Raw genomic sequence first — 13,392 nt, 5'->3', positions numbered from 1 at the left:
GAGAGTTTCAATTGCTACAAAGTGTTATCTTACTTAGTAATCTCAGCCTTTGAAAAAAAATAACCTTTTTTCAAACGTGATACTTATATAAATGTGCATAAATCATAAAAATACAGTTAGATTAATTCTAATAAAATAAAAACATCTGTGTATCCAGCACCCAGATTAAGAAGTAGATTATTATTAGGGCACCTGTGTGGCTCAGTCAGTTATGCTTTCAACTCTTGATTTTGTCTTAGGTCATGATCATAGTTTGTGAGATGGAGCCCTACACTGGGGACTGCACTGACCGTACAGCTGAAAGTGGGCTCTCCTCTCTCTCTGTCCTTACCCTACTTGCTTTCTCTTTGAAAACTAAGTAAATAAACTTAAAAAAAGAGAAGTAGATTATTATCTATATCTCAGAAGTGCCCCTTCCCCCATACTCTTATTTACCTCACTTAAGAGTACTTCCCTATTCTGTGTTCTGACCCCATTGGTCAGTTTTGCCTGTTTTGAAAGCAATATATATTTCAATATATGATATTGAAAAAAATATAGAAATATTGAGAAAATATGTATTTCAACATATAATATATATAAATAGAATCATACAATATGTACTTTTCTGTGTTGGGCTTCCTTTGTTTAACTTTATCTTTGTGAGATTTATCTGTGGTGGTTGTGTATAGTCATAGTTTTGCTGAATAGTTTTCCATTAGATGACTACATCACAGCTTATTTCCCTTATCTATTACTGATGGACTTATGGATTGTTTCTAGGTTTGGTTATTGTAAATAATACTGGTAGGTACATTATTATGCTTTTGTGAATACATGCACACATGCACACACTTCTGTTGTGTATATACTGGAATAGAGTTGATGGGTCATAGAATATATATATGTTCAGCCTTAATAGACACTACTGACTAGTTTTTCCAAGAGATTTTACAAATTTTCCTTCTCATTAGACTGTGAGAATCCCAGTTGCTTCATACTCATATCCATAATTGGTATTAACAGTCTTTTTAATTTTAGCACATTCCCTGAGATGTGTAGTAGTCTTAATTTAAAAAGAAAATTTGTACTTCCCTCATGACTAATGTGATTGAGCACTTTTTGTTTGTTGGTCATTGGATATCAATTTTTGCGAAGTATCTTTTCAGGTCTCTTGTTCTATTTTCTATTTGTGTGAGTGTTCTTTACCTATTGAGTTTTAGGAATTCATTATATACTTTGGATATAAACCCTTTTCTTGCATGCACTAATATAAAAAAATCTTCTTATACTTTGTAACTTCATAATTTCTTTTGATTTGCCAAAATTTTAATGTATTCTCCTTTATTGTCCTTTACTTCTGACTAGTGACTTCGGACTTTAAAAATCTGTCTATCCAAAGGGCCCAAAGATATTATTCTTCTACAAACTTATCATCTAGCATTCAAATTTAAACTTAAAATCCACCTGGGATCGTGTGTGTGTGTGTGTGTGTGTGTGTGTGTGTGTGTGTGTGTGTGAGAGAGAGAGAGAGAGAGAAAGAGAGAGAGAGAGAGGGTGCAGAGGATAAGTTGATTTATTTGTAAATGTATATCTAATTAACCCAGCACCATATATTTAAAGAATAATCTTTTCTGAAATGTTTTGTAGCATTTGTACTTTTAAAATATACTGGTAAAAAGTTTAATTATGGAAAGTCAAAGGATGGGAATATATTGGGCAGTAATTTTTAGCTGGCTAAAATCTGAGCCTCTGCTAAAGATTATAGAATTATACACTTTAAAATGTAGTCTTCTCATTCAATAAAAATGATAGCCATATAATTCTATACGAGGAAGATGTAGGCATGTAACTTATGCTTTGCTGATCAGATTCACTAAACCATGCCATGAATTAGATTTCAGTCACTTGAAGATGCAGAGACTAGAACAGAATTCATTTTGAAGATATGTGTCACCACACGTAGCATAGAATAGGTTTTTGCAGAGTTACTAATGTTCAGAGATGGTCTTTGGTAAAGTAAGTGATTACACTGGACAAGAATATAGACATAAAAATCTCAAGATCGCAGCTGAGGGTGGTAATTGTGACAAATAGATGTTGTTTTTAAATCTTCATTTAACAATTTCTTATCTGTGTAATCTTAGGATTTTCTAAGTGCAGTTTTACTGATTTTACTAGAGAAGTTATGGGATTTATTTACATTAAAAAGAGTTCCCCATCTTAACCCAACACCACCAACACCCACCACCCACCCCTAATTCTCATTCTACCACCTGTTCTTTTTTTTTTTTTAACAGTTTATTGCCAAGTTGGTTTCCATATAACACCCAGTGCTCTTCCCCACAAGTGCCCTCCTCCACGACTATCACCCCCCTTCCCCTTTCCCCCCTCCCTCTTCAGTCCTTGTTTTCAGTATTCAAGAATCTCTCATGATTTGCCTCCCTCCCTCTCCCTAACTCTTTCCCTCTCCTTCCTCTTCTTATGGCCCCCTGTTGGGTTTCTCCTGTTAGACCTATGAGTGCAAGCATATGGTATCTGTCCTTCTCTGCCTGACTTATTTCACTTAGCATGACACCCTCGAGGTCCATCCACTTTGCTAAAAATGTCCAGATTTCATTCTTTCTCATTGCCATGTAGGATTCCATTGTATATATATACCACATCTTCATCATCCATTCATCAGTTAATGGACATTTAGGCTCTTTCAATGATTTGACTATTGTTGACAGTGCCGCTATGAACATTGGGGTACATTAGCAATCCTGTATCCCTTGGCCAAATCCCTAGCAGTGCTATTGCTGGGTCATAGGGGAGTTCTACTGATAGTTTTTTGAGGAACCTCCACACTGTTTTCCAGAGCAGCTGTACCAGTTTACATTCCTACCAACAGTTTAGGAGGGTGCCCATTTCTCCACATCCTTGCGAGCATCTGTAGTCTCTTGTTTGTTTATTTTAGCTCCCCTGACTGGTGTGAGGTGGTATCTCAGTGTGGTTTTGATTTGTATTTCCCTGATGCTGAGTGATGCTGAGCATCAGTTTGTGTATCTGTTGGCCATCTGGATATCCTTTTTGGAGAAGTATCTATTCATGTCCTCTGCCTATTTCTTCACTGGCTTATTTGTTTTTTGGATTTGGAGTTTGGTGAGTTACTTGTAGATTTTGGGTACTAGGCCTGTATCTGATATGCCATTTGCCACTATCTTTTCCCATTCTGTCGGTTGCCTATTAGTTTTTTTTGGTTGTTTCCTTTGCAGTGCAGAAAATTTTATCTTGATGAGGTCCCAATAGTTCATTTTTGTTCTTGATTCTTTTGCCTTTAGGGATGTGTCAAGTAGGAAATTGCTGCACTTGAGGTCAAGGAAGCTGTTTCCTGCTTTCTCCTCTAAGATTTTTATGGCCTCCTGTCTCATATTCAGGTCCTTTATCCATTTTGAGTTTATTTTTGTATATGGTGTAAGAAAGTGGTCTAGTTTCATTTTTCTGCATGTTGCTGTCCAGCTCTCCCAGCACCACCTGTTAAAGAGGCAGTCTTTTTTCCATTGGATCCTCTCTCCTGCTTTGTCAAAGGTTAATTAGCCATACACTTGTAGGTCCAGTTCTGGGTTCTCTATTCTATTCCATTGGTCTATGTGTCTGTCTTTGTGCCACTACTATACTGTCTTGATGATGACAGCTTTGTAGTAGAGGCTAAAGTCTGAGATTGTGATGCCTTCCGTTTTGGTTTTCTTCTTCAATATTACTTTGACTATTTGGGTTTTTATTTTTTTTGTGTGTGTGTTTCCATACGAATTTAAGATAGTTTGGTTTTATCTTGAGAAGAATACTGGTGCAGTATTGATTGGGATTGCATCATTGCACATTGCACATTACAGTATTTAATGTGTAGATTGCTTTAGGTAATAATGACATGTTAACAATGTTTATTCTTCCGATCAATGAGCATGGAATATTTTTCCATTTCTTTGGGTCTTCTTCATTTTATTTTTCATAGCTGTCTATAGTTTTCATCGTACAGGTCTTTTACATCTTTGGTTAGGTTTATTCCTAGGTATTTTATGGTTTTTCATGCAATTGTGAATGGGATCAGTTTCTTGATTTCACTTTCTTTTGCTTCATTATTGATGTATAGAAATGCAACCAATTTCTGTATGTTGATTTTGTACCCTGTGGCTTTGCTGAATTCATGGATCAGTTTTAGAAGGCTTCTGGGGGAGTTGATTGAGTTTTTGATGTGGAGTATCATGTCATCTCTGAACCGTGAAAGTTTGACTTCTTTGTCGATTCTGACGCTTTTTATGCTTTTCTTGTCTGATTCCTGATGCTAGGACTTCCAACACTGTGTTAAACAACAGTGGTAAGAGTGGACATCCCTGTCATGTTCCTGATCTCAGGGGGAAAGTTCCCACTTTTTCCCCATTGAGGATGATATTAGCTGTGGGCTTTTCATAAATCGCTTTTATAATGTTTAAGTAAGTTCCTTCTATCCTGACTTTCTCAAGGGTTTTTTATTAAGAAAGGATGCTGTATTTTGTCACACACTTTTTCTGCATCTATCAACAGGATCATATCGATTTTACCTTTTCTTTTGTTAATGTGATCCACATTAATGGATTTGTGAATATTGAACCAGCCCTGTAACCCAGGAGTGAATCCCACTTGATCTTGATGGATAATTCTTTTTATACACTGTTGAATTTGATTTTCTATTATCTTGTTGAGTATTTTTGCATCTGTATTCATTAAGGATATTGGTCTGTAGTTCTCTTTTTTTTGTTGGGTCTCTGTCTGGTTTGGGAATCAAAGTGATGTTGGCTTTGTAGAAGGAGTTCAGAAGTTTTCCTTCTATTTCTAATTTTTGGAATATCTTGAGCAAGAGGGTGTTAACTCTGCTTTAAATGTGTGGTAGAATTCCCTTGGGAAGCCATCTGGCCCTGGGGTTTTATTCATTGGGAGATTTTTGATAACTGACGATTTCTTCACTGGTTATAGATCTGTTCAGATTTTCTATCTCTTCCCATTTGAATTTTGGTAGTGCATGTGTGTTTAGGAATTTGTCCATTTCTTCTATATTGTCCAGTTTGTTGGCATATAATTTTTCATAGTAATCTCTGTTGATTGCTTGTATTTCTGAGGGATTGGTTGTAATAGATCCATTTTCATTCATGATTTTGTCTATTTGGGTGTTCTCTCTTTTCTTTCTGAGGAGCCTTGCTAGAGATTTATCAATTTTGTTTATTTTTTCAAAAAACCAACTTTTGGTTCCATTGATCTGTTCAATTATTATTATTATTTTTTGGATTCTATATTGTTTATTTCTGCCTTGATCTTTATTATTTCTCTTCTTCTGCTGGGTTTGAGGTACTCTTGCTGCTCCCCTTCCAAGTTTCTTTTAGGTGCTCTGTTACATTTTGAATTTGTGCTTTTTCTAGTTTGTTGAAATAGGCCTGGATTGCAGTATACTTTCCTCTTAGGACTGCCTTTGCTGCATCTCAGAGAGTTTGGATTGTTTTGTTTTCATTTTCATTTGTTTCCATAAATTTTTAAATTTCTTCTCTAATTGCTTGATTGGCCCAATCATTCTTCAGTAGATGGATTTTGGTTTTTGATCCATTCTGCTACCCTGTGTTGTTTGGTTGGAGCATTCAGTCCATTTATATTTAGTGTTATTGTTGAGAAGGGTGGGTTTAGATTCATTGTGTTCTCTGTAGAGTTTGTTTGTATTGATGCCTCTGATGTCTTATATTCCTTGCTACATTTACCTCATAAAGTCCCTCTTAGGATTTCTTGTAGGGATAGTTTTGTGGTGATGAATTCTCTCAATTTTTGTTTATTTGGGAACACCTTTATCTCTCCTTCTGTTTTGAATGACAGGCTCGCTGGATAAAGGATTCTTGGTTGCCTATTTTTCTTGTGTATCACATTTAAGATTTCCTGCCATTCCTTTCTGGCCTGCCAAGTTTCAGTAGATAGGTCTCTTACCACTCTGATAGGCTTCCCTTTGTATGTTAGGACTTTTTTTTTTTAATCCCTAGCTGCTTTCAGAATTCTCTCTTTATCTTTGTATTTTGCCAGTTTCATATGTTGTGCCTAAGGTCAATTCAAGTTACACCTTAGGAGAGTTCTATGTGCCTCTCGAATTTCAAGGTCTTTCTCTTTCCCCAGACTGGAGAAGTTCTTGGCTATAATTTGGTCAAGCACCCCTTCAGGACCTTTTTGTATTTCTTCTTCAGGAGCTCATCTGATATGGAATTTGTTGCATTTGATTATATCTCTGAGGTCTCGAATTCTCCCTTCCTGGTCCTGTATCAATTTCCCTCTCTTTTTTTAGGCTTCCTCTTTTGCTATAACTGTGTCTTGTAACTCACCTATTCTCTTCTCTGCTTCTTCAATCTGTGCAGTGGTAGTCTCCATTTTATTGTGCACCTCATTTATAGCCTTTTTAAAAAACTCATCACAGGTATTTTGAAGGGCCCTAGTCAATAGCTTCTCTGATGGCTCCATTCTTTTTTCCTGCCCAGTGATTAATTTTATGACCATTGTTTTAAATTCTTGTTCAGTTATGTTGCTTGTGTCTGTTTTGAGTAGTTCTGTAGCTGTGATTTCTTCCTGGAATTTCTCTAGAGGAGAGGTTTTTTTTTCATCATTTTGGCTAGCTTTCTGTCTCTTGTCAGTTTTAAAATCTTGTTCTGCACTGTGTGCCTGTTACTATTGCTCTATTAAAGGAGACTCTTTGACTGTCTAGGGTCTATCATTTCAGTAGGTGTTCTTTTAATGGTTTCTCTCCGTTTCTCTTATTATGCCTCTGATTATTTTATTTTCCTATTCAGTGATATTCGGGACTCTCCACCCTGTGTGCTTTGGTTTGTTTCTTGAGGTAGCTCAGGCATCCACGAGACTGTCATCCACAAGGAGTCTTTGTGTGCACCTCCCATTTATGCAGATAAGAGTATTGTGGCCTTGGTCCTTCTCAGTTTGGTAGTTTCAGGCAGGTGGAGATTACAGAGCTCTCTAATTCTTTACCATCTTGCTGCCAAAGCTACCACCCATCCTTCTATCTCTCTTCACTGACATTTACTTTAGAAACTGACTATGGTTAGGAGGCAAAATAGTGGATACCACTGGGGTGCCTGGCTGGCTCAGTTGGGGCCTGTGATTCGATCTCAGGGCGATGAGTTCGAGACCCATGTTGGATATAGAGATTATTTAAATAACTATTTAAAAAAATAGTGGATGCCCATAGCAGGCTAGTGAGTACCCAGAAGGGCCAGGAGGGCTTCCAGAATACTAGATAGGCTAGTATGGTCAGTTCGTAGAAATTCACTTACGATCATTGCACTTTTTTTTTTAACATGTTGCTGGCAGAGGTGGCTTCCGCATGGTCCTGATTTAAAAATTTCAGAATGTGAATATTAATACCAAGTTTTAGTGATTTGGTAAGGATAAATAATGAAGGGTATGAAACATCAGGGTCATTGACATGCTATACAGCCAAACACAAAATAGATGCTCAACAAATAGTATCTTTGTTGGTCAAGATCTTAATCAAAATGATGGGGCACCAGGGTGGCTCAGTTGGTTAAGTCCTACCTCAGCTCAGGTCATGATCTTGCAGTTCATGAGCTGAAACCCATTAGGCTCTGTGCTGACAGCTCAGAGCATAGAACTTGCTTCAGATTCTCTCTGGCTCTATCTCTTTCTCTGTCCAGTGCCTCCGCTCCCTCTCTGTCTCTCTTTCAAAAATAAACACTTAAAACAATCTTAATTAAAATGAGAATGTGGTTTGAATTATCTTATCGACATAAGGGAATTTTCATTTAGATTTTCCTGAGAAAAATCCCAAACTGGGCACCTTATCCTTGGTTATTAAATTAATCAATTTATAATACTTACAAGAAGCACAACAAGAGACTTAAGAATACTCAGCTCAAATTCACTATAATTACTGGGTATAACAATCCTTTAGATGATTGGCAAGTATTTTTATTCATGTATTTTGCATAATAATGACTGAAATCCTAGTTTAGTTCACTTTAGTTAAAAGAATTTTGAAGCGAAACTTCTGGTATTATAAACGTCATACAAACTCATTATAAGAACTACAAAAAAAGCAGAGGAGTTCAAAGTTCAAAAAATATACTCTAAATTCCACAACTCAAAATAATTGCAATTTTAACATTAAGTCATCGTTTTAGACATCTTACTAAATTTATATGCAAACAGAAAAATGCATACTTTTCTTTCTACGTATGTCTCAAGAATGTGTGTATGTGAGTATATATGTGTATGTATATATATACAGGTGTGTTTTTCACATAAGAGCCACAGAATAATTTGATAACACAAAAATATGCTCTTTTAAAGTAAAATTTATACAATGGTACTTAACCGAAAAAAGAAATTGAATGAAATTGCTGGAATCAATAAATTTCAGATAAATAATAAGGTTTCTTTATCAGAAGAGTTATTAGCCCCTAACACTATTCTTTCTTTCTTCCAAGATTTTATTTAAGTTCAAGTTATCATATAGTGTCATATTAGTTTCAGGAGTAGAATTTAGTGATCCATCACCTACATATAACACCTAGTGCTCATCTCAAATTTTCTTCTGAATGCCAATTACCCATCTATCCCATCTCCCCACTGCTACCCTGCCATCAAACCTGTTTGTTTTCTATAGTTAAGAGTCTCTCATGGTTTGCCTCCCTCTCTCTGTTTTATCTTAGTTTTTTTCCTTCCCCTATGTTCATCTGTTTTGTTTCTTAAATTCCACATATGAGTGAAATCCTATGGCATTTTTTTGTTTCTTGGGCTGATTTATTTCACTTACATAATAAGCTCTAGGAACGCTATTCTAATGTTAACTAAAACAGATTAGGAAATCCATTAAGACATTTGAATCATTTTTTCTTAATTATATAACATGATTTTAAACTGATTGTAAAGAACAACTCTGTTTTCAACGTTAAAGTGATTAATACAGTGATTCTTCATCCTCTTTCTCTTGAACCTCCTGATTTAGATTTACGTTACTTTTACTTTCTTAAAAATATTTAGAATGTTTTTATTATATTTTAGAACAATTGTCTCTCAGACATCATGTTTCAATTCTATATTTTATAGACAAGGCTAATTCTTAATCCTTTCAAGCCAGCTTCTTCTTTCTCAGATTTTGTATTTGGTTCTTCCTTTGCTCATCAACGTTTCAATAGTACGTTCAAGAAAGCCCAGGGAGCTTATGTGCTTGGGAAAGTCTGCTATTTGCTCTTCTATTTGAGTAATCAGCGGGTCGTTACTAGGATATTAGGTCATGCTTTTTCCCCATGGATTTTTTTGGGGAGACATTTTCCATTACTTCTTCTTTTCTTTCTTTCTTTTTTTAATGCTTTATTTATTTTTGATCCAGAGAGAGACAGAGCATGAGGGGGGAGGGGCAGAGAGAGAAGGAGACAAGGAACCAGAAGCAGGCTCCAGGCTCTGAGCTGTTAGCACAGAGCCTGATGCAGGGCTCGAACCCACAAACGTGAGATCTGACCTGAGCCGAAGTCAGAGGCTTAACCCACTGAGTCACCCAGGCGCCCCCCCATTACTTGTTGTTTTCAAATGTTGCTGTTGAGAAGTCTGAAGCCAGCATGATTTCTTTTCTTTTTAAATGTCAACTTATTTTTCCTGCTAGAATGCTTGAAGAATTCTAGCTTATCTTTGAAATTTAGTAACTTAATGAGAATATGTGAGTCTTGTTTATTTTGCAAACTTTTCTCATGTTAGAAGGCGTATTTTATTTTTTTAATTTCAGTTTTATTCTACATTTGGAGAAATGCATCTGTATTATTTTTCTGTGTATCTTTTCTATCCTGGCTTGTTTTTAATGAAAGATATTATTTTTCTGTCCTTTACACTTAATTTCTTTCAATTTGCTTTAAGTCTGTTGCCAGTTTTTGCCCTCTTTGCTTTTCTAGGCATTTAAAGACCTTCTCCATGCTATTATTTTCAATTTTTAATGTTTTTTTCTTCCTGTTTCTAGTTTACTGATTAGATCTATAATGATTAAAGTATTTTTGTTCTCAATTTTCCTCTTTAACTCTTTGGCTACTCTTTTTTCTGTTTTATCATTTTGTCTTGGAGCTCTTATTTTATTAAAGTTCATTTTATTTAAGTTCTTTTTTTTAATTAATGTTTATTTTTGAGAGGCAGAGAGAGATGGAGGGACAGAGAGAGGGAGAGGGAGAGGGAGAAAGGGGAGGGAGAGAGAGAGAGAGAGAGAGAGAGAGAGAGAGAGAGAGAGAGAGAATGAATGAGCGAGCAGGTAGGGGAGGGTCAGAAAGAGGGAGACACAGAATATAAATCAGGCTCCAGGCTGTGACCTGTCTGTGCCCAAGGCAGGGCTCAAACTCATGAGCTGCAGGATCATGACCTGAGCCGAAGTTGGTCGCTTAACTGACTGAGCCATCCAGGTGACATTTTAAAGTCTTTTATTGTATAAAGTACTCGTGGGGAATTAATTTTATATATTTATTTTTTATATTTAATATTGAAGTATAGTTGTCATCAATGTTATATCAGTTTCAGGTGTACAGCATAGTGATTCGACAATTCTATCCCTCATGGTCATCATGATAAGTGTTGTCACCATCTCTCACCTACGATGTTATTACAGTATTATTGACTATATTCCCTCTACAGTGCTTTTAATCTCTGTGACTTATTTATTTTGTAACTAGAATTTTTGTACCTCCTAATCCGCTTCGCCTGTTTTACCCATCTCCCTGCCTTCTTTCCCTTGGACAATTACCAATTTCTTGGTTTTTGTGAGTCTATCTCCATTTTCTGTTTTGTTTTTTTTTTTGGTTGTGTGTGTGTGTGTGTGTGTGTGTGTGTGTGTGCATGCGCGCACATGTGTGTTCATTTGTTTTGTTTTTTCGATTCCACATGTAAGTGAAATCATATGGTTTTTGTCTTTGTCTGCCTAGCTTATTTTGTTCTTTGGTTTATTTTTTCTTTATGACTAGATACCTCATGTGTCATTCACATGCTGAGATTTTTTAAAACTCTAGTCTGCATTATTTCTGTAACATGTATTTTTATCTAGTTCATGGTTGACAGGGAATTCTATTTGGAAATTTATTTTATTACATAGTATGGGTAAATTAGCTTTGCCATACTTCCCTTCTTTTGGAGAGTTAATGGATTTGCTAATGTAGGTGCTGCATCTTGAGGACTAGTTGTCAATTCTGTCTGTTTGGAATCCTGAGAGTTCAAGGATAGGACAAGAAGATATTTAACCCTCGTTCTGTATAACTTGGGCTTGGCTTTCTCTCTAAAGTCCTACAAATGTCTCCTACTACGCCTACTTCCATTAATTTTTGTTGTCTTCTCCAACTGAAGATGATAAGCCCTAGTGTCTATTCTTGTCTCTTTGACATCCCTCAGGAAGTGTGTAGGGGCTTCTAACATGGAAAATCTTCCCGTTTTTTACCATAGCTGCCTACTCACCTCTTCAGAAGCTGTCACTCACCTCCTTCAAATTGGAGGATATTAGTAGCATTTATAGAATTTTTTCAACCCATTTTCTTTCCTTAGTAATGTTTTTTGGAGAGTGGGGATCTGTTTGGAGTCTTGTACCATATACTATTTATAGTCTTTATTTATCATACTTATTATAAATATTCATAGATTTTGCTGTGGGTATATTAATATATTTGATTATTGGCTCTGTCTCAAATGTCTCAGGTATAATGCAGTATACAGTTTATGCCTATATTTTTAAACTTCAAAAAAGTTCTAAATGTTTGCTTTTTTTCCTTTCTATATTTTTGTTGTCCAGCATACAGAGAGAAAAGTTACTCCTTTTCCTTTGTTTGTTTTCTGCTAGTGAATCTGAGACTGCTTTCTTTTGCTTACTCTTTTTTTAAAATTGTCAGAACCCAAAAGGCTGAGCTATGACTTTATAATATATACTTTATAAGGCAGATAACTATTCAAAGTAGGAATTACATAAAATCAAATATACTCACTCAATGAAAATTCATTTTTAATTATCTTGCAATTATTTACCAGGAATATAAGTCTATCATATTTTATTGGTTAATTTTTTAAAAAGTTTATTCATTTTTGAGAGTGAGAGACACAGAGAGTGAGCAGGGGAGAGGCAGAAAGAGAGAGAGGGAAACGCAGAATCCATAGCAGGCTCCAGGTTCTGAGCTGCCCACACAAAGCCTGGTGTGAGGCTCCAACTCAAGAACTGCAAGATCATGATGTGAGCTGAAGTCCGATGCTCAACCAACTGAGCCACCCAGGCGCCCCATTTAATATTTTAATTTAAAAATATAATAGTGCTCTAGTGGCTCCTGCAAGTCTCAGGTTTTTGAGCATCTAACTCTTCATTTTGGCTCAGGTCATGACCTCACGATTGTGAGATGGAGTCAGGCATGGGGCTTCATGCTGAGTGTGGAACCTGCTTAAGATTCTGTTTCTCCCTCTGCCCATCTCCCCTGCTTGTGTGAGCTCTCTCTCAAATAAAAAATGAATATATGAATATACATATATGTAAATATATAATAGTGCTCTAGATGCCAATAATCCTTCTTTGTAGTCCACAGACATACACACACATAGACACACAACCAAAACAGTGTTTTGCTTTTTTTTTTTTTTTAGACTACCAGAGTTATAGAGCAAAACATTGGACAGTGGATACTGTAAACTTTACCTCTAATACAAGAAAAGCAATTTGTGATTCTTAACAAATTCTAAGTGGGCTTTTAAAAATAGGTTCTCTGGATTATTTGTTTTGTGATTGTGAAGTTTGGTGAGTTCCTTGTACATTTTCGATATTAGCCCTTTATCTGATATGTCATTTGCAACTATCTTTTCCCATTCTTTCAGTTGCCTATTAGTTTTCTTGATTGTTTCCTTTGCCTTACAGAAGCTTTTTATCTTGATGAAGTCCCAAGGGTTCAGTTTTGCTTTCATTTCCCTTGCCTTTGGGGATGTGTCGAGTAGGAGATTGCTGCGGTGGAGGTCTAGGAGGTTTTCTCCTACTTTCTCCTCGAGGGTTTTGATGGTTTCTTGTCTCACATTAAGGTCCTTAAGAAATGGGCAGAAGACATGAACAGACACTTCTCCAAAGAGGACATCCAGATGGCCTACAGACACATAAAATGATGCTCAACATCACTCATCATCAGGGAAACACAAATCAAAACCACACTGAGATACCACCTTACTCCAGTCAGAGTGGCTAAAATGAACAAAGCAAGAGACTATAGATGTTGGAGAGGGTGTGGAGAGATGGGCACCCTCTTACACTGTTGGTGGCAATGTAAACGGGTGCAGCCACTCTGGAAAACAGTGTGGAGGTTCCTCAAAAAACTATCCATAGAACTCCCTTATGACCCAGCAATAGCATTGCTG

The sequence above is a fragment of the Suricata suricatta genome, chromosome 1, assembly GCF_006229205.1.
Source record: "Suricata suricatta isolate VVHF042 chromosome 1, meerkat_22Aug2017_6uvM2_HiC, whole genome shotgun sequence".
Lineage (NCBI taxonomy): Eukaryota > Metazoa > Chordata > Mammalia > Carnivora > Herpestidae > Suricata > Suricata suricatta.
Note: the sequence above shows the minus strand (reverse complement) of the source record.